The sequence below is a fragment of the Mauremys mutica genome, chromosome 1 (assembly GCF_020497125.1).
Source record: "Mauremys mutica isolate MM-2020 ecotype Southern chromosome 1, ASM2049712v1, whole genome shotgun sequence".
Taxonomy (NCBI): Eukaryota; Metazoa; Chordata; order Testudines; family Geoemydidae; genus Mauremys; species Mauremys mutica.
Genome location: NC_059072.1, coordinates 122585554 through 122612196, shown reverse-complemented (window position 1 = coordinate 122612196; position 26643 = coordinate 122585554). Strand labels below are relative to the sequence as shown.

Sequence of the window (26643 nt, the reverse complement as noted above, 5' to 3'; positions counted from 1 at the left end):
AGTTTCTCCCGTAGTGCCTGCATATAAAGCATGTGACTTATCACAATATCATAGAATCTCTAGCCCCACTCCGGCAAACACTTCATGCATGTGCTTCACTTTAAGTGCTTGACCAATTTCCCTGAAATGAGTTTGAAGTGAGACACCTGCATAAGTGTTTGTGGGATCAAGATCCATGCTGATTATCTTTTCTGTGGGTGAGTATGATGCCTTTAATGAGCTGGAACTGTGTTATTCCACCTGGTGGGAGGGCCTAACCCTTAGGTCTGCCCAGTTGTGGAGGAAGGTGCACTTACTGTACAATAGCTGTGGTGTACGCCCAAGTCAGTGTAGAGAACTGGCTGTACTCCACCTATGGAAGCTCATCCTTTCAACTTGTCAGGGTGGTAGAAACTCCACAAGATGATAAGAGTCTGTAGGCCAAACTAACCCAGAAGCTGTTGTGCTTGAGATATTACCAAAGTACTGAGCATGAGGTCCAGGAAGGAAATGGACACTTCTGTGTCCAAAAAGTTTTTATATGTGTAAGCCCTGGATTTTCTTAGTTGATCCATCACCTTGTTGATTGTCACCATGCCATGAAAAGTACATTTTGTGAAAGTGTGTCATTGTGTGAATGTTACCTCTTCAGTCTGTGTTTCTTACACCCACACAGCTTGTATCATCTGTGACAAGAGCATGACTGTCCCCACAGCTCAGTGATCTTTGTGTTTACTGAAATACCAGTATAGTTCTGTGGCTGATGGTACAGCACCTTGAGAATCAGATCATATTTTAGTTGCTAACACCTCACTTTGAGTTTGTTCAGAAGAGAGTTTGGTACTAGCTCTTGCATGAAGATGCTAATAAAAGACATGGAATAGCTGCTCAGCAATGTTAGAGGCAAAATGGTAGAATAATCAAGAAACAATTAGAAATATCCCTGAGGGAACAGGAGTGCTATGAAAGGACAAGATTCAATGAGACAAATGACCTTTACTTGTTTCCAACAAAATCTTATGTTCTGTTTTTTTCCCCTTACTACTTATGGGGTTAGCAAATACAGCCATAAATCTGTATGTGTGAGACATTAAGTAAATGATTGCTCCAGTACCACAGTGCTAAAAGAAGGAATGTGAGGCTGTATTTGGATGGCCAAGCTGATAGAGTTGGGCTCCCAAAGAATCTATTCTTTAATGGTGCATTTTTCAAAGGCAACCTATTGTTGGTAACTGCTCACAAGCATGGAAGCATGACATAACCATCTTCCTAACATTTAATGCCCTGACATGTTGTAGGGCATTGTGGGAATGAAATGACAGGCCAGGACTGCTGCCTTCTAGAGGGGCCTGTGAGTTCTTGTGATTGTGAACAGAAATCAGGGTAAAGACAGACGGGGGCATTTTTGGCTCTGTGTCAGTGATGTTCCCTTTTCCACATTCTGCTGATTCCTGAAAGCCAAGTGAGCTGGCACAAGCACAGCAGAAAAAACCCCGACAGAGTCAAGGGAAAGGAATTTCTTAGTGACTAATGTACACTTAGTGTGGTTATTTTATTTAAAGCATTTTTCTTCCTCCCTGCCCCCCAGCTAATATATCCAAATTAATGAGATTAACAGAAATAACAACAATAATAATTCATAATCAAGTAAAAAGACAGTACAAAAGCCAACATTTCCATTATGTGCAGACTTTGCATCCTTTATGGTTTATGCCACTAATTAAATCTTCCTCGTACAAATGTAAATTGGAAGATGGAGGCTATAGCTTTAACCGGAATTCACCAAATACCAAACTATTTCCCCTCGCTGTGAAACACAGCTTCACTTTCTCAGCAAGGAGTTTGTTGTACAGCTGATGTGGGCTCCTGTTTCATCACACCCTACTAGCTGAAGGCCAGGGTGTGGATGGGCCCTCACTCATCTCTTCTCCAATCAGGACCTCAGCTGCTTCGACTCCTGGAGAAAAACCATGGCTGCCTTTGTACTAAAGAAACAGCCAGTTAACGTCAAAGGGTAGGTATCGTGTTTTCCCTGTGAAACTGACTATGCTTATACCAACCTTAAGTCTCTGAGCATGCCCTGTGTAAACTAGTTCTGTATAAAAGAGGCAGTGTTGCCTACTGGATAGAGCATCAGATTGTACTCAATAGACCTGGATTCTATTTCTGATTCTGCCACTGGTCTGCTGGGTGACCTCTGGCAAGTCACTTTACCTTCGTGTGCCTCCGTTTCTCCACCTTTAAAATAGGGGATAATGATACTGATCGTCTTTGCACAGCATTTGTGATCTACTGATGAAAAGCACCATAAGAGCTAGGCATTGTTATTATTTATTACTTGTTTCCAGAAGCTTGAGCAGATGCTGGCAGCGCACCTGCAGTTAAAAAAATGCTCAGCTTTTTCTCCTGACTCCTGAGTGTTAATTAAGCATTACAGCTATGCCAAAGGTCTAAGGAAGTAGGAAATCCTCCATGAGAGCTGTTAATAGCTGTTGGTGTGGTGATTGACACTCTGATTGAATTAGAAAGTGAGATATACCTCTCTGCAGACAAGGAGAGTACAAAAATTCATAAGATCTATTGTCTATGAGAGCTTCTGTTGCTAGGTGAGGTAATTGCATTTAAACATAACGTAGAGAGTTGAGTTGGATGACATGGTGCTGACCAGAACTAACTCGCCAATGTAGACAAGGACAAGTCACTGGAAGTGCTGTGTTTATCAAAATCAGAAATCAAAATCAAAATCACAATCATGTTTAAATAGGTTGAGATTTCCCTGTGAACATATAGACTTGGCTTTGCTACTGATGTTACCATCACTGCTTTGTAGGGTTTAAGGCATGGTTGTTTTTCCCCACTTGTCATACGTCATACAAAATGGTGGCACCAGAAGTTTCTATGTTATCTTACCCTGCTGCTACCAGTACTCAGATCTGTGATAACTAAATACATCTATACTCCATGTAACTGTTTTGTTTTCTTTGTCTGTGTACCATAGCTGTAGTAAGGGATTGAGCCAAACTTCACTGAAGTCAGTGGGAGCCTTTCCATTGTTTTCAGTGGACTTTGCATCAAGCCCTAAACCCAGATTTCATTAGTGTCTGTACAGAATGCTATTTTAATGAACTTAGTTTGTAAACAATTTAGGTAAATTTAGGATCAGTTGTTTTCTCTGTTCTTTTCACTAGATATTGAAAGCTAAAGGAAGAGCCAGATTTTGAGTCAGCTACTTCTTTTGCATTTGCCACTATCACAGATAAGTGCTAGCTTAAAAGGAAAAGTCCACAGTATCATCAGCTGGACAGAATGAATTCCTGAAGGGCCATGAATAAAAAGGAATAAGGCAAAATGTGAATTTTGAGCTCCTCTGCCTCCCAGAAATGAACTCTGACTATATCCCTGTAGGTATCTGTGCAAGTTTGTTAACTGGGTCTGCAAGCTCCTCATTTTTTATTCATTGGATTGGCTATTACAGTAGTGCTCAGTAATGTATATGGGATTTACTCTTATACTTACTTCAGTGGATCTATGTTGGACCATATGACAGGCTTTTAGTGGGGACCTCTCTTGTTTAACCATTGATGAACAAGTAGGGATGGGCTCAAATGAAAATCTTTAATCCAAACACCCTTGAACTCAGGTGGGGAGAGGGACTGGGAGGACGTCTTGGAAATTGGACCAGGGTCTGCATTTTGTAGCTGTACCGCTCCCTGTAATCTTATGAGCAGCTGATTCATCCCATACTATCTGACTGCATTGTACCGCAGTTTGTGTGGTACATCAGTTGCTGTTTCTCATCTTTCCTAAAATAGAGTTACGAAGCTGTGTAAGAAGAGAGAGCGCCACAGTTGCCCTGGATGTGACATGTTTTAGATCTATCTACAGTACTGGAGTCATGAAATTCCACTGGTCCTGTGGAAAGAAAATATTTTTTACAGGATTTCAATGGTATTCAATAGGATTATTCCAGGAGGACAAGAACTTTCCTGCAGGGCAGACAAAATGTAATTATATACTGTATATCTTTCTATGGATGTACATGGATATGTGCATGGATATGCGCCTATATGCATATGTGTATCTGTCTGCCTACCCACCCAGATAAAACAGCAACTCAGAGATGGGCATTGATCCTTGCTGGATTGAACTATATTGGAAACTCTGAGCAACTTTTGCATTTGGTTACAGGCACCAGAGTAGTGACGTTGCAGCAGCCCAGGCTTTGGTAATTAATCGGGGAGTTAAGCTTGATCTGAAACTCAGCTTGCTGCGGTATTGCTGCTCCAGTACCCGAGCTAGCTAGATCAAAGCTAGCTCCAGAATGTCTACACCAGCCGCAATCGCACCCCGTGATTGTAGTGCAGATGCATCCAAAACATTTGTGTTCAAGGGCCTAGTTTTGAGAGAGTTTGAGCTGAGCTACAGTTACAGATAGAGCCAAGCAAAGCTTAGAAGTTCTGCTTCCTATGTGGCTTTGGATTAATTCAAAATCAAAGCAAAAGGGATATAGTCTGCAACTATAGAAATGGTTCACCTTGAAACCCCTTGAACTGAATCCACTACATTGCACATGGGACGTTGTCATAGGTCTCACCCCCACTTGGAGCTGTTGGGTTCCAATATGGGGACCTGCATGGATTTATCTAAACTTAAATCCTAGTTTAGATCTGGTAAAAGCTGCCACCACCCAATAATGTACGTGTATTGGGACACAGTCCTTCCCCAAACTTCCCCTGGGGAACACAGATTCAATCTCCCTGAATCTCTACACACAGGGAAGCAGCCCACTTCCCCCCTCCCTCTCTCCTAGCAAATCCATGGAGTTCTTACACCTAGGAGAAATAAACCATTCCCCCCTGCTTCCTCCCCCCTCCCTTTTCCTAGGAGAGATACCGGGATCCAACTACAGAGGGATGCCTCCCTCCTCCCCTTTCCCTGAGAATCCACCCAAGGAAAGATCAACCAAGTTCTTAACAGAAAAGATTTATTAAAGAATAAAAAGAAAGTAACTGTCTCTGTATTACTAAGATGCAAAAATACAGGGTCTAAACTTATCCATCTCTGGAGAGAATTCCCCCTCCCCCTTTCTTTCTCAGTAAAAGCAAAGTAACAGCAAACAGAAATAAAGAATTTCCTTCAGCAAACACACAATTGCAAATGTAGAAATCAAATTATAAGACTAATCCGCCTTTTTAACTAATACTCACTATTGGATAGTAGGAACTACTCCAGGAGAACTTGGAGACATGTCTGGTCTCTCTTAGATCCCAAAAGAGAGCGAACAATCCAACAAAGAACACAGACAAAAGCTTCCCTCCACAGAGATTTGAAATTATCCTGTCCCTTGATTGGTCCTCTGGTCAGGTGTTTCTCAGGTTACTGAGCTTGTTAACCCTTTCCAGGTAAAAGAGACCTTAACCCTTAACTATCTGTTTATGACAGATGTGAATTCTGCTGGGTGCTAGTGTGTCGTGCGCTAACTGGCCCATGTGGTCCCAGCTGGTGTGCACTAAAAGTTCCCTAGTGGGCATGAATGTAAGCCCATTTCAAACAGTACTATGTTAATATGCACAAGGGAAATTTTATATATGGAGATATACCTATCTCAGAGAACTGGAAGGGACCTTGAAAGGTACCTTGAAAGGTCATCGAGTCCAGCCCCTGCCTTCACTAGCAGGACCAAGTACAGATTTTTGCCCCAGATCCCTAAGTGGCCCCCTCAAGGATTGAACTTACAACCCTGGGCTTAGTAGGCCAATGCTCAAACCACTGAATTTCAGTGCATGCCAGCAGGTTCCACATGGGCCAGGTTTGGATATGTCTGTCTACACTGCTGACTCAGGCTCATGGTGCTCGGGCTAAGGGGCTGTTTAATTGCTGTGTAGACTTCTGGACTTGGGGTACGGATGAGATTCTAGGACCCTGTGAGGTGGGAGGGTCCTAGAAATAGAAATCTGCACTGCAGTGAAACAGCCCCACAACCCGATTCCTGGGAGCCCAAGTCAGCTGGCATGGGCCAGCAGCAGGTTTTTATTTGCTGTGTAGCGATACCCTTAGTGCACAACACACTAGCACATGCTAGAATTGACACCCCGCTAGTGTGGACTCAGACACTGTGTAGACAAGTCCTTTGGCTTCTTTTTTTTTTATCCCACCCTTGCTTATTATTTCCTTCTCAGTCATCACCTAGGCCTCTGGGGGTGGGGGGGGGGTTAATTGAAGTACAATGTCTTGGCAAATTTTTCACATAGTTTTTAACACGCTGAGCAGCATGGTTTTATTTTCCCGGTTTGTCATAACTCCAGTGTTTCCAGTTTCAAACATGCATTCTCCACAATGACCTTGATTTAATATGAGGAATAAAAGGAGTTTGTTTCATCATAAAAAGACATTGCGTTCTCTAGCCGTCTTTTTAATTGGCTTAATTGCAAATAACACTTTTCATTTAATTAATGTTTAATGCCATACGTGGGGGAGGGAACACCTCACCAACTAGTGCACTGTTTATGGGGCCATCTCTTATTTAGGAAGTGGAATCGAAAAGATACAAATAATAATAAAAGCCCACTAAGCCGTGCACAACCATATTTTCTTTTAAAAAATTGTTCCAAGTAGTATTACAAAAGAAACACACCACAAAACTCCATAAATTAAAGAAATTATGACATGGCAGCAGGCCCAGCACTGTAAAACTATCTTCTGGGGTTAGATAAACATGAAGAGCCAGATTCTCGGCTGGTGTAAATCAGTATAGCTATTGAAGTCAGTGCAGCAATGCTCATTTACACCACCTGGGGATCTGGCCCAAAATGTGTCTGTGCCTATTCTGTTCTGTTGATGATTTTTGTAGCTCCAATTTTGGAATGCCTAGACTTGTAGTGCTCTGCTAGAGCAGTGAATTCAACAAGTGGAACAGACTTAGGACTTGGTTTTTATATTTGTCGAATGACTAGGAGCTCCTTAAGCCAAGGCACTAAGGGTACGTCTACACTACGGGATTATTCCGAATTTACATAAACCGGTTTAGCAAAACAGATTGTATAAAATCGAGTGCGCGCGGCCACACTAAACACATTAAATCGGTGGTGTGCATCCACGGTCCGAGGCTAGCGTCGATTTCTGGAGCGTTGCACTGTGGGTAGCTATTCTGTAACTATCCCATAGTTCCCGCAGCCTCCCCCACCCCTTGGAATTTCCGGGTTGAGATCCCAGTGCCTGATGGGGCAAAAATCATTGTCGCGGGTGGTTCTGGGTAAATGTCGTCAGTCACTCCTTCCTCTGGGAAAGCAACGGCAGACAAGCATTTTGCGCCTTTTTTCCCTGGATTGCCCTGGCAGATGCCATAGCATGGCAATCATGGAGCCTGTTTTGCCTTTTGTGAGACTGTCACTGTATGTGTACTAGATGCCGCTCACAGAGGCGATTCAGCAGCGCTACACAGCAGCATGCTTTTGCTTTTGCATGACAGCAGAGATGATTACCAGCCATACTGTACCATCTAGCATACCATACATTGGTAATAAGATGATCATGGTTACCAGTCCTTTTGCACTGCACCATTTGCTGCTGTCATAAGTGCCCCTGGCTGAGATCAGCCAGGAGCGCAAAAGCCAAAATTGGGAATGACTCCCTGAGTCAATCCCTCCTTTTTGGTATCTAAAAATAGAATCAGTCCTGCCTAGAATATGGGCAAGTGTACTAGAGAACCACTGTATCATAGAACCAGAGAGCACAGCTGCTCTGTGTCAGATCCCGCAGAAATTATGAGCTGTATGCTATTCACAGGGGGTGCTCCTGCAACAACCCCACCTGTTGATTCCATTCTTCCCCCAGTCTTCCTGGGCTACCGTAGCATTGTCCCCCCACTTGTGTGATGAAGTAATAAAGAATGCAGGAATAAGACACAGTGACTTGTTAGTGAGAAATGAGTGGAAGGCAGCCTCCAGCTGCTATGATAGTCCAGACAGGACATTAAGGAGTGTGGAGGAGAGGAGCCCAGCATCCCGCTGCTAGTCCAGGGGCAATTGAATCTTTCTTTACACATGAAGGGTGGGGGCTGATGGAGCTCAGCCCCCTGTTCCTATGATGAGGACGGTTACCAGCCATACTGCACCATATACCAGGAAAAATTAGGGCCAGGCGCCCTTGATTGACCTCACGGATGCTAGTCGGCATGGTTACCAGTCCTTTTGCACTGCCCCATGTGCCAATAGGCTGATGATGACAATGGATATCAGTCTTATTGCACCATCAGCCACCCATGGCGGGGGGGGAGCAAGGATGTTGGTGTTGAGTGCTGCAGCATCGTGTCTATCTGCAGCATTCAGTAAAGATAGGGTGACATGTAAAAGAGTCAAGAGAGGATTGTTTTCCCTTTCACTTCTGCGGGTGGGTGGGGGGGTGCGTAAATTGCCGAGCTATGCCCTGACCCACCGCGGACATTGTGTTTGACCCTAGAAACATTTGGAGCTCAGCCAAGAATACAAATGCTTTTCGGAGACTGCAAGAACTGTGGGATAGTTTGAGTCCTCCAGTCCATGAGCGTCCATTTGATTCTTTGGCTTTCCGTTACGCTTGTCACGCAGCAGTGCGCTGAGTCCCTGCTATGGCGTCTGTCTGGAGATTTTTAAAAAATGATTTTGAATTTTGTCTTCTGTAACGGAGCGCTGATAGAACAGATTTGCCTGCCCTTACAGCAATCACATCCGCATGGTCCATGCGGGAGCTCTTTCTTTATTTTGATTTTTAACTGCCTCGCCACACGTGCTGATCGGAGCTCCACGCTGGGCAAACAGGAAATATTCAAAAGTTCGCGGGGCTTTTCTTGTCTACCTGGCCACTGCATCCGAGTTCAGATTGCTGTCCAGAGCGGTCAGTGGTGCACTGTGGGATACCACCCGGAGGCCAATACCGATGATCTGTGGCCACACTAACCCTAATCCGATATGGTAATACCGATACTAGCGCTACTCCTCTCGTTAGGGAGGAGTACAGAAACCGGTTTAAAGAGTCCTTTATATCGATATAAAGGGCCTCTTAGTGTGGACGGGTGTGGCGTTAAATCGGTTTTACGCTCCTTAAACCGGTTTAAACACGTAGTGTAGACCAGGCCTAAGATGCAGTCTTAAGGTACATAACTATGAGCTTTATTTATCACGTCTGCACTGCCTGAGGAGTCACACAAAGCAGACTAAACTAAAATCCTTTCTCAACGTACACTGCACTTATTAAAAACCTGGGATGGATTCTCTGGGAAGTCTTTCCTTTGGCTGTTCCAAAAGCCTTCTCTGGAATCTGAAAGAGAGTTAGCCTAGAGGCCTTAGAGTACCAAAACAGCTTTAGGGCAGGTCTACACTACAAATTTACAGTAGCTCTTCTGGTGAAGATGCTCTAAGCTGATGGGAGAGAGCTCTCCTGTCAACTTCATAACCCCGCCTCTGCAAGAGGCAGTAGCTATGTCAGCGGGAGCACTTAGGTTAGGATAATTATGTCACTCGAGTGTGGATTATTCACACCCCGGAGTGACACAGCTATACTGAAGTAATTTTGAAGTGTAGACTGGCTTAGTGTTTGCATCCTTTTTTAGCACACTAAAAATTCATTGAGTATGCTCTTTCCGTAACCCAAACACAGTAACACCTTTCCACCTACCCCCCTATGGCAGAAAGGTGAAGATTCCTGCAGGTCATTCTGGGAGTTGCAGCTTTCAGATCCTTTGCAACAAAAGAACCGCTGACAGCAAACTTACTACAGAATAGTGACCAACATAATTTTCATGCAGGTGAACAAAGTTAGGTGGTGGTTTAGTTTCACAAAATATCATTGGTCACGTTTTGGTTTTGCCCAACTAAAAACAAATGAGTTCAGACCAGGATTCCGTTTTAACCACATTTCTGAAGCTGTGTATTGGGGTGTACAGATACATGGTTTTGGCTTTGGGTCATCTTTTCCATGAACTCTTGGCAACTCAAAACTCACTCTTTACATTGCTTTTTGTAATGCAGAAAGTCAACCAATAATTTAATGCAATGTCCTTTGGGTCTTATTTCTTCATGGCTTACTTTTGACTTCAACTGGCACAGGATCCATTCCATAATGCATAGTAATTCCAGAACTATTTGGTTTGTAGAGAATATTTTAAAAGGAATCATCCTTTTTTAAGGGAGTTGCAGGTCTTCCGTGCCTTCAGAAATAAGGCACAATTTGTCTCAAATTGGTGACCCAAAAATTAAGGCACCGAAAGCGAGTGAACATTTATGAAAATGTCACTGCATATAAGTTAAAAAGACATGGGCACCATCTGCCATTTCACGATAGCACTTGAAATACCACAATGTTCTCTGCCCATGTTGTTGTTTTGTAGGTCAATTTTTCATCATAACTATACTCTCTCTAATTGCTTTGAACAGCAGTATAATTGTTAAATCACAGCTCTGATTAAGGGTCAATCATTATAGTTAGTCTGCAAAAGAACTGAGGTTTATTTGCAGTTTTAAAAATATATGTGGTTTAATTGGAAAACAAAAATGGTTTAGCCCAGATTTTATTATGGTTTTTGTGACCCTGGCTGGCTAATATTCAACAATGCTTACTTCAACTGGAGTGCCTGAAGGCATAACCTTTCCTGCATTGTATGACTTAGTTTGTTATTTCCTCTAGGAAAAACAAATACTGCATTAAGTTACATCCTGGAGTGGGTTACCTACAAACTTGAACTCTGATCCATCCTAGCAGCACATGTGATTGCAACAGTGGTATTACAGGAAGGAAAAAGTCCAGGGTAGTTCAGACAGCAGAAGTAGGAGCAGAGTTGCATACTTTTTTTAATGCAATATGAAGATCTTCTTGGTTTCTCCCAAATCCCATTATATTTATACAGATCACTTCATGTCAATCTGTTTAGTTTTGGCTAGTTTAACTAAATCCCCTCTTGCATTTTTAATTTAAATTAATATCTTCTCTTCCAGCTTTAATTAAAATATTGTAGTATTCTGTGCTGTTAAGCAGTGGGTCTGTTCCTCACTAGAGGTAGATGTATTGAATGGTTGGTGAAGAAGGCCATATATCATATAACCCAATTTATCAGAAGGGTTTTGGAGACTTTGGATATCTTCACAAAAACAAGGCAGCTGATGAGTAGGGGAAGCAATGTGTGGTGAGGTTGCTGGTTGCAGAAATGACCAGCCATCAGTTAACCACAGGCTGCTAAATGGGGTTATATGGTGTATTGATTGTAAATCATTTACAATGAGGGCTATAAAGCTATTTAAAAAATTAATCACACGATTAATTGCACTATTAAAGAATAATAGAATACCATTTATTTAAATATTATGGATGTTTTTTACATTTTCAAATATATTGATTTTAATTACCACACAGAATAAAAAAAGTATACAATGCTCAGTTTATATTATTTTTATTACAAATATTTTCACTGTAAAAAAACAAAAGAAATAGTATTGTTCAATTCACCTAATACAAGTACTCTAGTGCAATCTCTTTTTCATGAAAGTTGAACTTACAAATGTAGAATTATGTTAAAAAAAACTGCAGCCAAAAATATAACAATGTAAAATTTTAGAGCCTACATGTCCAGTCAGTCCTATTTCTTGTTCAGCCAATCGCTCAGACAAACAAGATGGTTAAAATTTGCAGGAGATAATGCTGCTCGCTTCTTGTTTACAAAGTCATCTGAAAGTGACAACAGGTGTTTGCATGGCACTATTGTAGCTGGTGTCACAAGATATTTATGTGCCAGATGCGCTAAACATTCATATCTTCCAACAGTGGCTAGTGCCAGATGCTTCAGAGGGAATAAACAGAACAGAACAATTATTGAGTGATCCAGTCCCAGCTTCTGGCAGAAAGGACACCCCTGAAACTGGGGGCGGGACAGTAACACAAGGATCCGTGAGAGCAGAACCTAGGTCTATAGTGCCTGGGACAGCTGACATTCCCACATCACCACCAGGAGGCCCTACTACTATTAATGTCAAAACATCTTGAAGGGTGATTGCTACCCTTCAGTGGCTAGCCTACAGGGAATGTAAACCCTAATGCTGCTACCATGGAGAGAGGTTCTCCTTTAGTTCCAATGAAAGGTGCAAGCCTTTCTGAAAGAGTTTTAGTCTCGCCAATGACCATGAAGTCCTGTGTGGTTCCAGTGTGTACAGTATCTGCTGACTGTCAAGTGCATGCTGCTGTGGAATACCTCTCACAGACTCATAGACTCTGAGGTCTGAAGGGATCATCATGATCATCTAGTCTGACCTCCTCCACACTGCAGGCCACAGAACCTCACCCACCCATGCCTGTAATAGAACCATAACTAGGGCCCTACTAAATTCATGGCCATGAAAAACGCATCACGGACCGTGAAATGTGGTCTTCCCCCATTAAATCTGGTCTTCTGTACAGTATAGAGTAAAAGCACACAAATTTCCTGGAGGAGACCAATTTCTCAAATTGGGGGTCCTGACCCAAAAGAGAGTTGCTGGGGGGTTGCAAGGTTATTTTAGGGTACTCGTGGTATTGCCACCCTTATTTCTGCACTGCTTTGCTGGTTGGCTGGAGAGCAGCGGCTGTTGGTCAGCGCCCAGCTCTGAAGGCAGTGCTGTGCCAGAAGCAGCACAGAAGTAAAGGTGGCAATACCATATCATGCCATCCTTACTTCTGCGCTGCTGATGGCAGCGGGGCTGGCTTCAAAGCTGGGCTCCAGGCCAGCAGCTGCCACTTTCCAGCTGCCCAGCACTGAAGGCAGCACCGCTGCCAGCAGCAGGGCAGAAGTAAGGGTAGCAGTGCCACAATCTCCCCTACAATAACCTGTGAAATTTCAGATTTAAATAACTGAAATCATGACATTGACAATTTTTAAAATCCTATGACCATGGAATTGCTCAAGTCCTGATGGCTCAGACTGACCATCAGGTTTAGAACATTACCAACATTTTTTTCAAAGTCCCTTGTTCTTTTCTTGACCCTGTTACTGCCACTATGGGGGAGACGAATGCTAATTATATATGGAACAGGGTTTTTAATCTGTGTTTATGTGTGTGGGGTGTGTGTGTGTGTGTGTGTGGCAGCACTGAGGCCGAATTCCCCAGGGACAGGAGATCAGTACCATAAACATCATCCCTACAGGCCAAGGGAAATAGAATGCCTGAATATTTTATAGGGGCACTATCAAGATATCAAGGTGCCTGTGACGGGGCAGAGTGGCCCTACACTGGTACCCTTCCTTCCTAGCAGAGGAAGACACGCCCCGAGGCTCTGCTGGGCATACTCCAACTGGAGAACAGGTATAAAAGCCTGCCTAGCTGCTCAGTCTGGGCTTACTGCCGGAGGGGAAGGAGGCATGCCGCCAGCTCCCAAGGAGGGACAGCCTGCGCTCCAGGATCCGGAGGCCAGCCAAGCCAGGATGCACCCTGATGCTCAGATGGAGTACATCACAGGAGGGGAAAGACCAGAAGACCACCCCCTGCACACACCCTCGACGCAGAGAGCCTGGAGTTTATGGTAGGAAGTGACCGAGGGGAACTTCAGATGAAAATGGCGTTAGAGGCTCGGTGTATTTCGGGCAGATCCCCGCTGAGCTGATAGCAAGGGGAACTTGCCACTACCAGGGCCATGGGTCAGGACCTGGTGGAGAGGGCAGGCCCGGGTGCCCCTACCACCCTCCCTCCTCCCCCCACACGCCATGGGAATCATACAGACTCTGGCCACTAGGCCAATGCTACCCTGTCTGAAAGGGGTGATTATATGGACATCGGCCATTGGGCCACACTGCTCCAATGCTGGGAGCAATTTATATGGACCTAGGCCATTGGGCCACACTGCCCTGACACTTGGGCAAGTTACATGGACTCCGGCTGCTAGGCCGCATTACCCCGTCTGCGAGGGAAGAGTTATATGGACTCTGGCCATTGGGCTGCACTGCTCCAACGCTAAGAGCGATTTATATGGACTCTGGCTGTTAGGGCACACTACCCCGCCCAAGGGGTGATTGTGTGGATAGAGGCCATTAGGCCGCCCACAAGGAGGCGAGCATGCAAACTTGGGAGTGGCTAGATTCTGACACCCCATCCCACCCTGGCCACAAAAGGGCGGTGCGGTGCCAGGCCGGCCACAGTGCCAAAATAGATTTCCATCCAGACCGTCAAAATTACCTTTCTCTTTACTTTTAAAATGCATTCTTAATATAAAGAAGGAAATGTCTTTTCAAAAGGAAGACTGCAAAAGTCTTAGAATCAGAAGGTTTTGAGTCAAAACTTCTAAACTTACGACACTTTCCTAGTGGGACGGCAGGATCAAATCTGTTTTTCCAGCAGCAGCTTAGATGTACATTATGTGCTGTTATTAAACAGTAATCAAGCAATTCAAATGCAATTTAATTTTTTAATTAAATTATTTAAAAGAGAGCTATTTTAAGGGCACAGTTTTAATCAAATGCTACTTTTCATTGCTCTTTTATCAAGAACTTCATCCACAATATTTAATATTTTATAATGCCAGGGGGCATATTATCTCATCTGATATTGCCATCCTGATAAAAACGCCTGACTGTAATTTCTTCACACAGTAGGGTACAAAATTATTTGACAATTTGTTAAAAGGGAACATGCTGCTTTGAAAATTCAAATGAATAAAATAACATGAGCATTAAGAAATATAATACCGTTATACCAAATAATATCCAAAGAATTCTCCAAGATTTTTAATAGATTGTTCGCTCAAACCTCAATTACTGAAGATCCTTTCTCCCCTACTTGTGAGCTCTGATGTGTAAATGGGTATAATTCCAATGAAATCCAGTGGAGCTGAATCCTCTTACAGCAGGACTGAATCTGTCCCATAACAATGTTATTTATTACGTTAGTGAGTGGGATGACTGCACTTCATGCCTTTTTCTTTATAATATATGTATTCACTCATTTACAGTGCCACACCCATAAGCAGCTGATCAGACAACCAGCTATGGTTCAGTGCTGACCGGGCAGTCCCTTCTTGGCTCACTTGGGAGTACACATGTGACACTTCTTGGGGCACCCACATCTGTGAGTCATCTTGTTACCTCCTGCCTCCAGCACAAGGGAATCTTGCTGGAACTAGTTGGGTGTTAGCTCCCCAAAACAACTATCCCATCAGCCACTCTCCTTTGGGTTACATCAGCCCTGTCTTCATGTTGTAGGTTGACAACAGATGTACCCCAGCCCTCGAGTCTCTTCAAGGTGTCCCCCTCTGCTATGCATCTCCTGATTACTGGATACTCACAGAAATCCCAGATCCCTTGTTCCCAAAGTGTACCACAGTTTACCAATTTTACCTTAAACCCCCTCTCCTGTATCACACACAGCACTTGAGTTCAGTTATAAAAAAAATGGGGTATTTTTCTAAGAAGGAATAGAAATTCAAACAAAAACTGATGCGAGAGATGAGAACCAATGGTTTCATATAAAATAAAATCATAACACACTTTCTAGAGAGTAAGCTTAACTAACAAGTCATTCCCTTATCGCCTACAAGATAGCTTACCCTATGTTCTTTCCCCAGTGTTTTCAGCCAGTTTGGTTTTGAGACCCTTCTTATAAGATCAAGCCTGCTAGCAGTTCGTCCTCACAGATGGAAGGAATAACTGGCAGTTCATCTTCAACCTCTTCAAATATTCTTCCAAACCATTGTTTTAGTTTGCAAACAGGATAAACCCCTGCAGTTTGTTTTTTTTCTGTGTGCTGCTTCCATATTGATTTCACATCCTTCCATTAGTATTTGATTCAATATGTAAATAGGCCTCCATTTCAAAGCTTGCAATACTTACATGTATCCAGAGCGATAAATGTTTCTTATCTCCTGTCTTGTGGAACCATTCTAGGGCATGTCACCTTACATGTTTTAAGAACATATTTTGGACAGATATATAACTCCTTAAATATCACCCGTACATGCACCTCACAATGCTTGAGGACCCGTATGACATGAGCTGTCATTAGACATCTGACATGGCTCTCTTTGGTGAGCTAGAATGTAAATACCAGAGCCAGAGGATCACTGTAATCCTTATTCACCCCTTATGTGCTCTGTCATTTGGCATCAAGAGGTCCCTGGGTCACAACATGAACTCACTGTCATTGGCTTGTTGGGCTCAGGGTGAATAAAGCTTGAATTCAACCAATATTAATTATTAATAGTTTTACCTGAACACAATGTCAGAGAGAGAGAGCGAATCCAGAACCAAAGAAACATGTTTAAAAGATGCTTTGCATTTTTTTTCTGAGCTGAGCCTGGAAATAGTTAAAGAGATTGGTTTCCCCATGCTCTTTGGATCCCTCATCAACAACAAGCCCAATGATAATACCTCCCAGAGGTACTGGGGTCACCATAGGTATGAATAATTCTCATTGAAGTAAATGGGAATTACTCAGACCAGGCTTCATCCTGCAAGGTCTTAGGCACTTTTTTAAACTCTAATGTAGTGCCTTCAGTCAATTATACTTGCACTATTTCTGCAATTTTTTCATATGTTAGGGTGCATATGTTATATTCATTTCAAAGAAAAAGTAATTAACTGCAGCTGAGTGCAAGCCTCTGGATAAGAATTACATGGACAGAGAGTTACATTCAAAATTCAAATGGGAGCTTTGCCTCTTATACCTCTTTAAAAGGTACGGCATAGGTACAGTTCAATTTGACAAAAATACATGCCACTTTCTGGCCTTCTCTGCTTTCCACACTGCCCTTTCAATGAATGACTGTATGCTGCTATCCCATCTAAATGCAACTGTCCATTTGCTTCCACACCTGGCTTTCCATTCCTTTTAAGAAATCAGCCTATTCCCTTCACGTTCTATGCTGGTCACCTATAGTGGTCACCATTAAAAAGTTAATATTTACGAAGAGTTGCTACACAGTGGTACCATAAATACCAGAGCTGCTACTTTATATTTAAAATAGGGAATAACTGCTATGGTGTGATACTCGTGCAATTGGCTAGCCAATTTCTTAATGCTCATTAATGCCAGCCATTCACTTCTTCATCTTGTCATCTGTTTCCCACCACTCTCGCTTTCTTATTGTAGAATGTTACAGCACTAATCATTGTTGTAACTTCTGAGCATTGTGAGATAATAGTATATATAATGCATTATAAATTTAAATATATAGAGGGGCTGTTCATAGAGGGCTGGGTTCACACAGTTATGTCCCGGATGTTTTTTTGCTGCTCCAGTGATGCAAAGCAGTCATAAAGTTCACTTAACCAGAATCTTACTTGATGCTTAATACAACCCAATGGGTTCGATTCACCAAAAGACTCTGGCGGTTTTACACCATTCTGGCAAATCAAAGCAAACAGAGCATTCTGGTGACACTCTCACACTGAATTATATCAAGTAAGATTATAGAAAAGAACTGCAAATAGGATTAAGTTTGTAAAACAACAACAACAAATTACCAGGCACAAAAGGACTACAGAACTTGTTGCAGTGGTACACATTCACACCTACCACCAAAAATATACCAGTACTACTGCTTCACAAGATTAGATCTGAAAGATAAAGTAATTGAGTACCAAAAGGAAGTGTATTTCTATGAGGCAGGGAAAGAGCATTCCCATTGTCAGCAAAATCTGGTATTTGTAGGCCATGTGAATGTTGAAATCTGCCAAAGAAACAACTTTTCCACTTCCACCTAAAAGACATTTACTATCAGTAGGGACATGGGAACAATAGCAGGAGCAACAATACTAGAAGCAGGTATCAACAAAGGCTTCCTTCCAGACTGTAGACTCTAAGGCCTTGTCTACACTACAGGGGATATTCGATCTCAGCTATGCAATTTGAGTTACGTGAATAGTGTAACTCAAATCGACGTAGCTTAGATCTACTTACCGTGGGGTCCATACTACGTGATGTCGATGGGAAATGCTCTTCTGTCAACTCCCCCTACTCTTCTCGATCTGGTGGAGTACAGGAGTCGACGGAATAGCGATCTGCGGTCGATTTAGCGGGTCTACCACCAATGCATCAATTGCCGCTCGTCAATCCACCGGTAAGTGTAGACAAGCCCTAAGAAAGAAGTGATCTCCTATCAGACAGTAGAAAGCAACATAGAGGATGGAATGTTCTCCTTACTGTCCCCAACTTTATGGCAAGAGAAGTGTGGCAGGGCAGGGGAGAAGAGGCTCACTGGGGGATATGTGACTTGTTTCTTTGTTTTATCAAATACTTAATGTACTGAAGTTTAAGTCCCTTCAGAGGTTACTAGTCTACCAGATATATAAGGGAGTGGACTCTCCAAGTTTTAAGCCTGGGAACAATAGGGACTCCCAACCCTGTCCTCTGTTTAAACTTCTGTTTTTTCACATCTTATATGGTATGTTGTGTCTGTTTTCCTTGTCATATGGCTGACATTGAGATTTGATTATTTTATTTGTACAATGACTGTTTAAGAGGTGCTATGAGAATGCAGTAAAAATAGGATTTAAAGGAGGAGATGAAAAAGTGTGGCTGCAGACTTCTTGATGCTCAAAGGGAACAGAAATATCATGGTGTCATTCCATAGTCATCCTCCCTCAGCTGTTAGAAATGAAAGATCATACAGCTGACAGTGAGCATGCTAATTACTTGCATAACCTACACTGAATGAAATATCAATTATGGTGGCGACTGGACTTGTTGACATGAAGTGTAATTTCCTGTAAGGAAAGGAGCAGCATTAAGTTTTGTGTACAACAACTTTTGATTAGTGGCAGATGAACCATCAAAAGGTTCAGAGGTTCATTTTGGATACAGATGCAAAAAGTCTGAAGCTTTTCCAAATTTCAGTTTGGTCTAGAAATCAGAGGAGATTTGGCATTCTCATCCAAGAAGTTGGGGAAATCTCAAAGAAAGTACTGAGCACGGGAACAGAAACCAGAAGCTATTGAGTTCTGACATGTGACTTCGGGCAAGACACTGAGAATTTCAGAATAAGTGCCAAGCCCGTTTGTTCATACCCTGTTGGCCTTGCTAAAGTTATTTAGGCTAATGTGAAAGCCACTCTTTTGTCCCCTCCTCACTACTAATTGATACATTTGTTTTGGAAAGGGAAGGAGTTTGAGAGTTTGTGCACCCTCCTGGACTGGTTGCGGAAGTAACATGTGGCAATGCTAGTAAAGTTATAATTGAAATGACTACAGCAAAATGCAGTGTAATTCCCAGTAGGCTAAAGCAAAATGAAAATGTGCTTCAATTTGGTATGCTCCCTTTTCACCCTACTTCACTTAGTACAGAGCTTTTACACCCTAAGAGAATGTAATGGTAGCCTCTTGCATATATTTAAGGGCTGATCTTAAAGTCAGTGGTGCTCCCAATGGGCATAAAGGTCCACCTGCCTGGTTCCAATTTCAGGACTGTGGCCTTTGTGTGTAAATTATACAACCAGAAAAGTTAAGTTCTTATGTAGCATCTGGTTTCGAAAGAGCCCCCAGCCCTCTTTTCCTGCAGTGATGAAGGCCAAAGGGATGAGGAAATGTTTTATCCAATGACATCCAGGCTTAGAGCCAAGGTCCTCAGTGCATCCTTTCCAAGTTGCTCGGTCTCACCACTGGGGAACGTAGGTTCACACGGGGAAGATATGGTTGCTTTATTTACACCCAGTGTTTCAATTTAAGGGGCCGTTCCTCTGATGCAGATAATTCCCCATTCTGAATATTGCTAAACCATTCCTATCAAAGATTATCTTTATCCTGGTTTGTACCAATTTTTTATTGTAGCCCAATCTATAGATTATATACATATATTTTATTAATTACTTAAGAATCCCCAGTTATCACTATGAGGGTTGAGAGGTTCTTGTCCCAGGTATTATTCAGGCCTAGTATTATTCAAATTATTATATAGTTGGGAACCCCGATGTGCACAGTTGCAACACTCACTATAGGAATTCCTCTATATTTACAAATAGTTTATTAATACATTTAGCACAGTTGCAACCCCCCCAACTCGGTAAGGTGGATAAAGATACTACAGAATGTACATCTGCACATCCATATACTCACACCATCCCTGGTAGAACAACCTGAAATGTTAGTCATCATCTTCCTCATCACCTTCCCCATCATCACCAGTGGCCATCATTCTGGCACTAGGACTACATCTCTTTCTCGTACTGCCTCTAGGCTGCTGGGATGCAACTTTTACACTGATGCTGCTATGTTTGATGCATGTTCAGTAGGGATTTTCCCCCTTTTCCTTATTTGTATTTCCTCACCTTACTAATGTTGGAGTGTCCTTCTCCTATAGGTTAGTATATCAGTGATTTCAACTTATTATCATATACATCAATTCGTTACCATGGCCCTCTTGTGGTTAGGTATCTGCAGATATAGCTCATGTACCTGTTTTGTATGTCAATTCGTTGCCATGACACTTTTATGGTTGGACTCTTGGACACTCTTGTGGTTGGTTGTTCCTGTGGTCAGAAATTTCCCTTAAACACTCTTATTTTCAGCTCCTCAGTACTTGGGGTTTTCCATTGGGCCATTTATCTGTTCAAAGTTTATAGGCTTCAAGCCTTATGCTAACTTGCTGAAGCTAACGTCTTACAGGATACAGGCCTGTAGGTTCCTTGCAGTACTGCTGAATATAATGCAAAGCAGTGAATATAATAAAGGCAAGCTAGCCCTATGGGCTACGCTATATAAATACAATACACGTTACCTGGTATAATTTGGTGCATTCATTGTTCACTGCAGAGGGTGTTCCTGCTCTTCTGTCACTCATAAAGACTTCATTTCCCCAATAACTCTCTGTCACCTATTCTCCAGATTCAATACTGATCATGTTTGCATCCCTAGTGCCTGGATGTTCATAGTGAATCGTGAGGCTTCCCCCACATATCTATAGATATTTGTCTGTCTTAGGAACGTCTATGGCCCCTCTTACCATACTATCTGAGCCACCTCTGTCACAGGATAACTGGCCCCTTTAAGGAGAAATGGGGCCAGTCCCACCCATGCCACAGTTAGCAGCCTCCCAGTCTGAGGGGGTGGGCAAATGGGGTCAGGTGGTAGCCTGATGATAACCTGGGCCTCATAAGAAAGGGCTGAACAAACTCAGCAAAGAGAGGAGCTTCAGGAAGGAGATTAGGTTCCTGTTAGACACACTGAGGTAGCTTCTAGGAAGCAGGAGGGTCCTTGAGAGAAGCTGCCAAAGTCCCCTGGGAGAGGGGAAGCAGTGGGAACCTGCCAGGAAAAAAGGGTCTCCCCAGGGAGAGCTGTGGTAGGGGTGCTACTCTGAAAGAGAAAAGAACCACCCTGCAGGGTCTGGAAGGAGGGGCAAAGAGCCAGGAACTTCAGAGGGGTCAAGCACGGAGCCCAGAAGCTGGGCTGAAGCATAACCCAAGAGAGGCAGAAGAACCTTTTGTTTGTCTGGATTTATAGTTGTACTTTCGGTACCCTGGCAGGGAGCTAAACTTGCCGGGGAAGCTGCAGACATCTGCAGAAACAGAACAGGTAATAAAGGACGCTAGAGTAGTGTCATAGGTTTTCTCCCCCACTTGGAGCTTTTGGGTTCCAAGATGGGGACCTGCATGGACTCCTCTAAACTAAAATCCTAGTTTAGATCTGGTTCTCGCTGCCACCAGTTAAGTTTAAAGTGGGTAACACACTGCCTGTCCCCCAAACTTCCCCTGGGGAACCCAGATTCAAACCCCCTTGAATCTCACCAGAGAGAGAGAAACAGCCAGTTCCCCTCCCCCCCCTTTCCTCTCTCCAGCCTGCTCCGGAGAGATTACACACCGAGTCAAATCCTTGACTCAACACAAAGAGGGACTCACCTCCCCCTCCCCTTCCCTAGTTCTGGAGAAAGATACCTTGATTCAAACTCCTTGAATCAAACAAAGAGGGATTCACTTTTCCCCCCTCCCCTTCCCCTGAAAATCCAAACAAGGGAAGAAATCAATCAAGTTCTAAAAAGAAAAGATTTTATTAAAGAAAGTGTACTTTTTTTTCTATCTCTGTATTACCAGGATGCAAAAATACAGGGTCTAACTTATAAAAACTGGAGAGACTTCCCCCTCCCTCCTCCTCAGAATAATCAGTAATAGCAACAGAAATAAAGAATTCTTCCAGCAAACACACAATTGCAAATATAGAAAGCAACTCAAAAGACTAATCCGCCTTTTTAACTAATACTCACTATACTGGATAGTAGGAAATACTCCTGGCCTCTCTTAGATCCAAAGAGAGCACACAACACAAACAAAGAACACAGACAAAGCCTTCCCTCCACAGGGATTTGAAATTATCCTGTCCCTTGATTGGTCCTCTGGTCAGGTGTTCATCAGGTTACTGAGCTTGTTAACCCTTTACAGGTAAAAGAGACTTTAACCCTTAACTATCTGTTTATGACAAGTAGAATGAGCCCTGCAATGCCACATCATTGCATCAGGGGAAGTTTGGATGGTGAGTTCACCCATTGCCATTACACAATCTGTGATGTATTTTTCCTCACACTACCCCCAGGGGGGGAGAGCTCAGTGGTTTGAGCATTGGCCTGTTAAACCCAGGGTGGTGAGTTCAATCTTTGAAGGGGTGATCTAGGACAAAAATCTGTCTGGGGATTGGTCCTTTGAGCAGAGGGTTGGACTAGATGACCTCCTGAGGTCCCTTCCCACCCTGATATTCTATTTAAAAGAAGTGCTATTGTCCCTCTTTTACAGCTGAGAAACAGAGGCACAGGGAGACAAAGTGGCTTGACCAAGGTCACACAATAAGTCTGTGGCAGAGCAGGGAATTGAGCCTGGGTTTCCTGAACTACAGGCTAGTGCCTTAGCTGCTGGGCCATCCTTTCTCAGTTAGTGCTGTGTTATTATTATGAATATTGTGTTATTAGTATCATTAAGATTAGCATTACAATCAGGATTTACAAGAAGCCCTAGTGTTGCAATTTATTTGGGTATGATGGGGAAGATTGGTCATGTGCGGTGGTTGTTGTGATATAGTTAACGTAATAAATAAATTGCATTGTGTAGCAAAGACTTTCTGGGCTAAATTTTTCTCTCAGTTATACTGGTACCAATAGCACTAAAATCAGTGCAAGTGCACTGGTGTAACTGGGAGCGACATTTGTTCCTGTGTGTGGAAAGTTTCCTTGTACAGCCAAATTATCAGGGAGGAACACTCCTTTTAGTGGTCACCTTTGCAGTCCTTAAACTAAAAAGCATTTACTCATGTGAATAATTCTACTGAAATCAGTGGCACTACCCATCATGAGTAAGGATTGCAGAGTCAGGCCCCTCGTGTACATTAAAGGCAGGAAGGTGATTTCAGAGAAAGGCATGTGACAATCTACAGAACGATGGTAGCTAATTTTGGATTTAATGAACTGTTTAAAATTAAACATAATGAGCATGAAAGGCGCTATGTAAAATGACATTCTGTCCCACTCTAAACATTTGGGTATTAGACCTCCCAGAAGTCTGACAGAGTTTAGCCTTTGGGCTAATTTTCAAAACATTGAGTGTGAAAGTTAGAGGAAATGATGATGTCTCCTTTATGGCAGAGCATTTTTATCCAGGATGCAGATGTGATTTTGTTCAAAGTCCACAAAGCAGATGCCTTGCTCAGAGTAAAATGTTTCGTCGGGGTGAAAATACTTATTTTTGAGCGGTTTATTTATAATAGACATTTCCTGCTATCCAGATGATTTATCCCCCGCCTCCTTTCAGCAAGTGCCAGTGCAGGCTTTTTGAGCTGTGTAAGGTCTAGTAAGTCTGGTACATAAGCAGCAGCCTTTAATTTTCATCTCAGTTGGAAAAAAAGATATGCTGTTCTACTTTCCCCAGGGAATAAAATTGGGTTAAAGGATGATGCCCAGCTGGGAGGACAAAGAACCATATGCCCTGGAAAGGTGGCAGCTTCAGTGAAATCATGATGATCAGGCAGAACTATTCAGAAAAGGCATGTGGCTGGGGCAGATCTCAGCTAGGAGGGAGCTGTAATTTCAAGGTGGTGTAGAGGGTGGGGAGAAGCTGTGGTGTTTTATCTTTTTGTCTCTATCTCAGGGGTCTCAAACTCAATTTACCTTAGCGCCAGTGCCAGTCCTCAAATCCTTCCACCGGGCCAATAATGTCACTCATGCCGCCCCGGCTGACTCTACCTTGTGACTAGTGATGCTGCCTCCATGGCTGACTCTACCGGCAACTAGTGATGGTATCTCTGTCCCTCTCCCCCAGCCAATGGGAGCTGTGTGGGGGCGGCGCCTGCAGCAGACGGAGCCAGCAGCATGGCTGCATGGGTCTCTCCTGCCTGCTCCCTTCCTGCTCCCACCCTTCGGCCGGCAGCCATGAGGGCTGGATGAAAGAACTTTTTAAAACGTTTCCATGGGCTGCATTGCAGAGGTTCTTGGGCCACAGATGGCCCGCGGGCCGGGACTTTGAGACCCCTGTTCTATCTAAAAAGGAACTGTGCAGGCAGGTGGGTGAATTTTGTGAGGCCTTGCTAGTATTCATCCAGGCAATGTGCAGTTCCTGGCCTCCAGAAGGAAGCTGGGATTGGAGTTTCTTCTTTTCCTTTAACTTCTTATTATTGTAGCTTTTAATTTAAATACACATAGTATAATCATACTTCTAAAAGTGGAGCTGAAACATAATCCTGAATTCAAATCCCCCCTGAACTTGGAGATTGTATGAAATCTAAATCCTAATTTTATGGAGTACTTCTGTTTCTGTGTTTCATAAATGGTAATGCATCTATATCAAACCCATTGAATTTCTTGTGGATATCTACAGACTTCCTGTATGTCTTCTTTAAAATTAAATATAAGGGGCTTACTTCTCTGCTTCCTTATATCTTGTGTAGTCATTTACATCTGTGCCAAAGTGGGTGTAAAATACTGTGAAATGGTGGCATGCTACACCTTGTTTGCATTCAATTTGCAGAAGTATAAAATCATAGAATCATAGAATATCAGGGTTGGAAGGGACCTCAGGAGGTCATCTAGTCCAACCCCCTGCTCAAAGCAGGATCAACTCCAACTAAATCATCCCAGCCAGGGCTTTGTCAAGCTGGGCCTTAAAAAAAAAAATCATCACATAAGCTGCCAAGCAGTAGATCAATAGGTCAAAGTGGGAGGGGGAGCTCACCAATGTTAGTGTTCATTGTGATGGTCATGAGGTGTTTTGGCTTTGCATCATCATCTGGTGATGTGGTCCCCTCAGCAACAGAATGGGGAGAAGAGAACAAATGTGTGTGCAACCTTAACTCTGCTTCTCTTCTGTATATGCAGTATGATTTAGAGCTTTATATATGGTCACATACTATTTCTCAAAGAATGATAGACTAGCACACCATTTTTTCTAAAACCGTAGATATACACATTTAGCCTATTGTAGTCCTAGTGGTAAAGCATAATTGGAATAATTAATACTTGTCATCTATAGATCTCAAAGCACTATAAGAGGAGGGTAATGGATCATTATCTTTTACTCTTATCTGAATGGGAGGGAAAAAAACTGAGGCACAGCAATGTTAAATGACTTCACCAAGGTCATACAGCAGGTTAGTAGCAGAACCATGACTAGAACCCTGGTCCCTTGGCTCACAGTCTTTAGCACATTATCCACTGAACTACACATGGCACCATATACCCTGTTTTGAGAAAATGTGAATGTTACACCACTGTAAAGAAATGCACAATGCTTTTGAAAGCTATTCGTGTATGTGCAGAAGTTGAAAGTAAGCAGACTGCTAGGAAATTGCATTACAAAGTGCATTTAAAATCCCTCTTACAGCTATGACAAACCACAGCTAGTGTTCCCCAAATGACCGGGAGCACATCTCTACATTCTTTGTATGCAGTGTGTGTATGTGCAGTTCGTGAAGATGGCACATCCCAGTGGGTCCTTCCACTACAAAATGTCAAACTGCACACTGCAGTTTCCTTCATTTTAAAAGATTTTAATAAAGTCTGGAAGAGAGAGAGTATTAAACTGAAATGTGCCTCGGGCATGGTGTGTTCTATTAAAATATCAATGAGCCCAAACCATTGAGCCCAGCAGGCCCCACATTATAAAACCAGATCAGGTTGTCCCCTCTCTCTCTCTCTCTCTCTCTCTCTCTATCTCGCACACACACTTTTTTATCCATAGGAATATTGAGTTTCTCTGCATACCACCCATATAAAGCCCAAATCTCCAGCTCCCTTCTACTCAGTCATATTTCCTGACATCTATATAAAATACGTGCATTTTATTGCAATGATCTATACAACAATTTAATTTTTTTTGCTCACTATATCTTCCAAGTTTTCAGTACTTTCTCCTCCTTTCCTTTAGTCACTCCACTCTACTGCCTTTTCTCCCTTTTCCTTAGTTTTCAATTTCCCCTTTAATTTCCCCCGTCCTTCATCTAAATTCATTCACTGACCCCACACCTCTTTTGTCTCCATGCTCTATTCCATCAGTTTCCTACATTTGTCTCCTCCTATTCCCCTCCATTTGCTTTAGAGTGACCCTACATTCCCCTTTTGGTCTCCTAAATTAATTCCCACTCCACTATTCTAGAGAGTACAAGGAGAGAGAAAGTTGATGATAGAGCAGGATGAATTTTTTTTAATCCAAAACTCTTTTTGAAACAAAATCTTTTGATTTCTGATTCAAAACAACTTTCTGTTTTGAAATTCCCTT

General features: G+C 42.8%; 1 protein-coding gene across 4 annotated transcripts in view; it reads left to right on the top strand.

Moving 5' to 3' along the window:
- Positions 1–26643, top strand: part of LMNTD1 (lamin tail domain containing 1) — a 295944-nt gene that overhangs the window by 92834 nt on the left and 176467 nt on the right. The window lies entirely within an intron of this gene.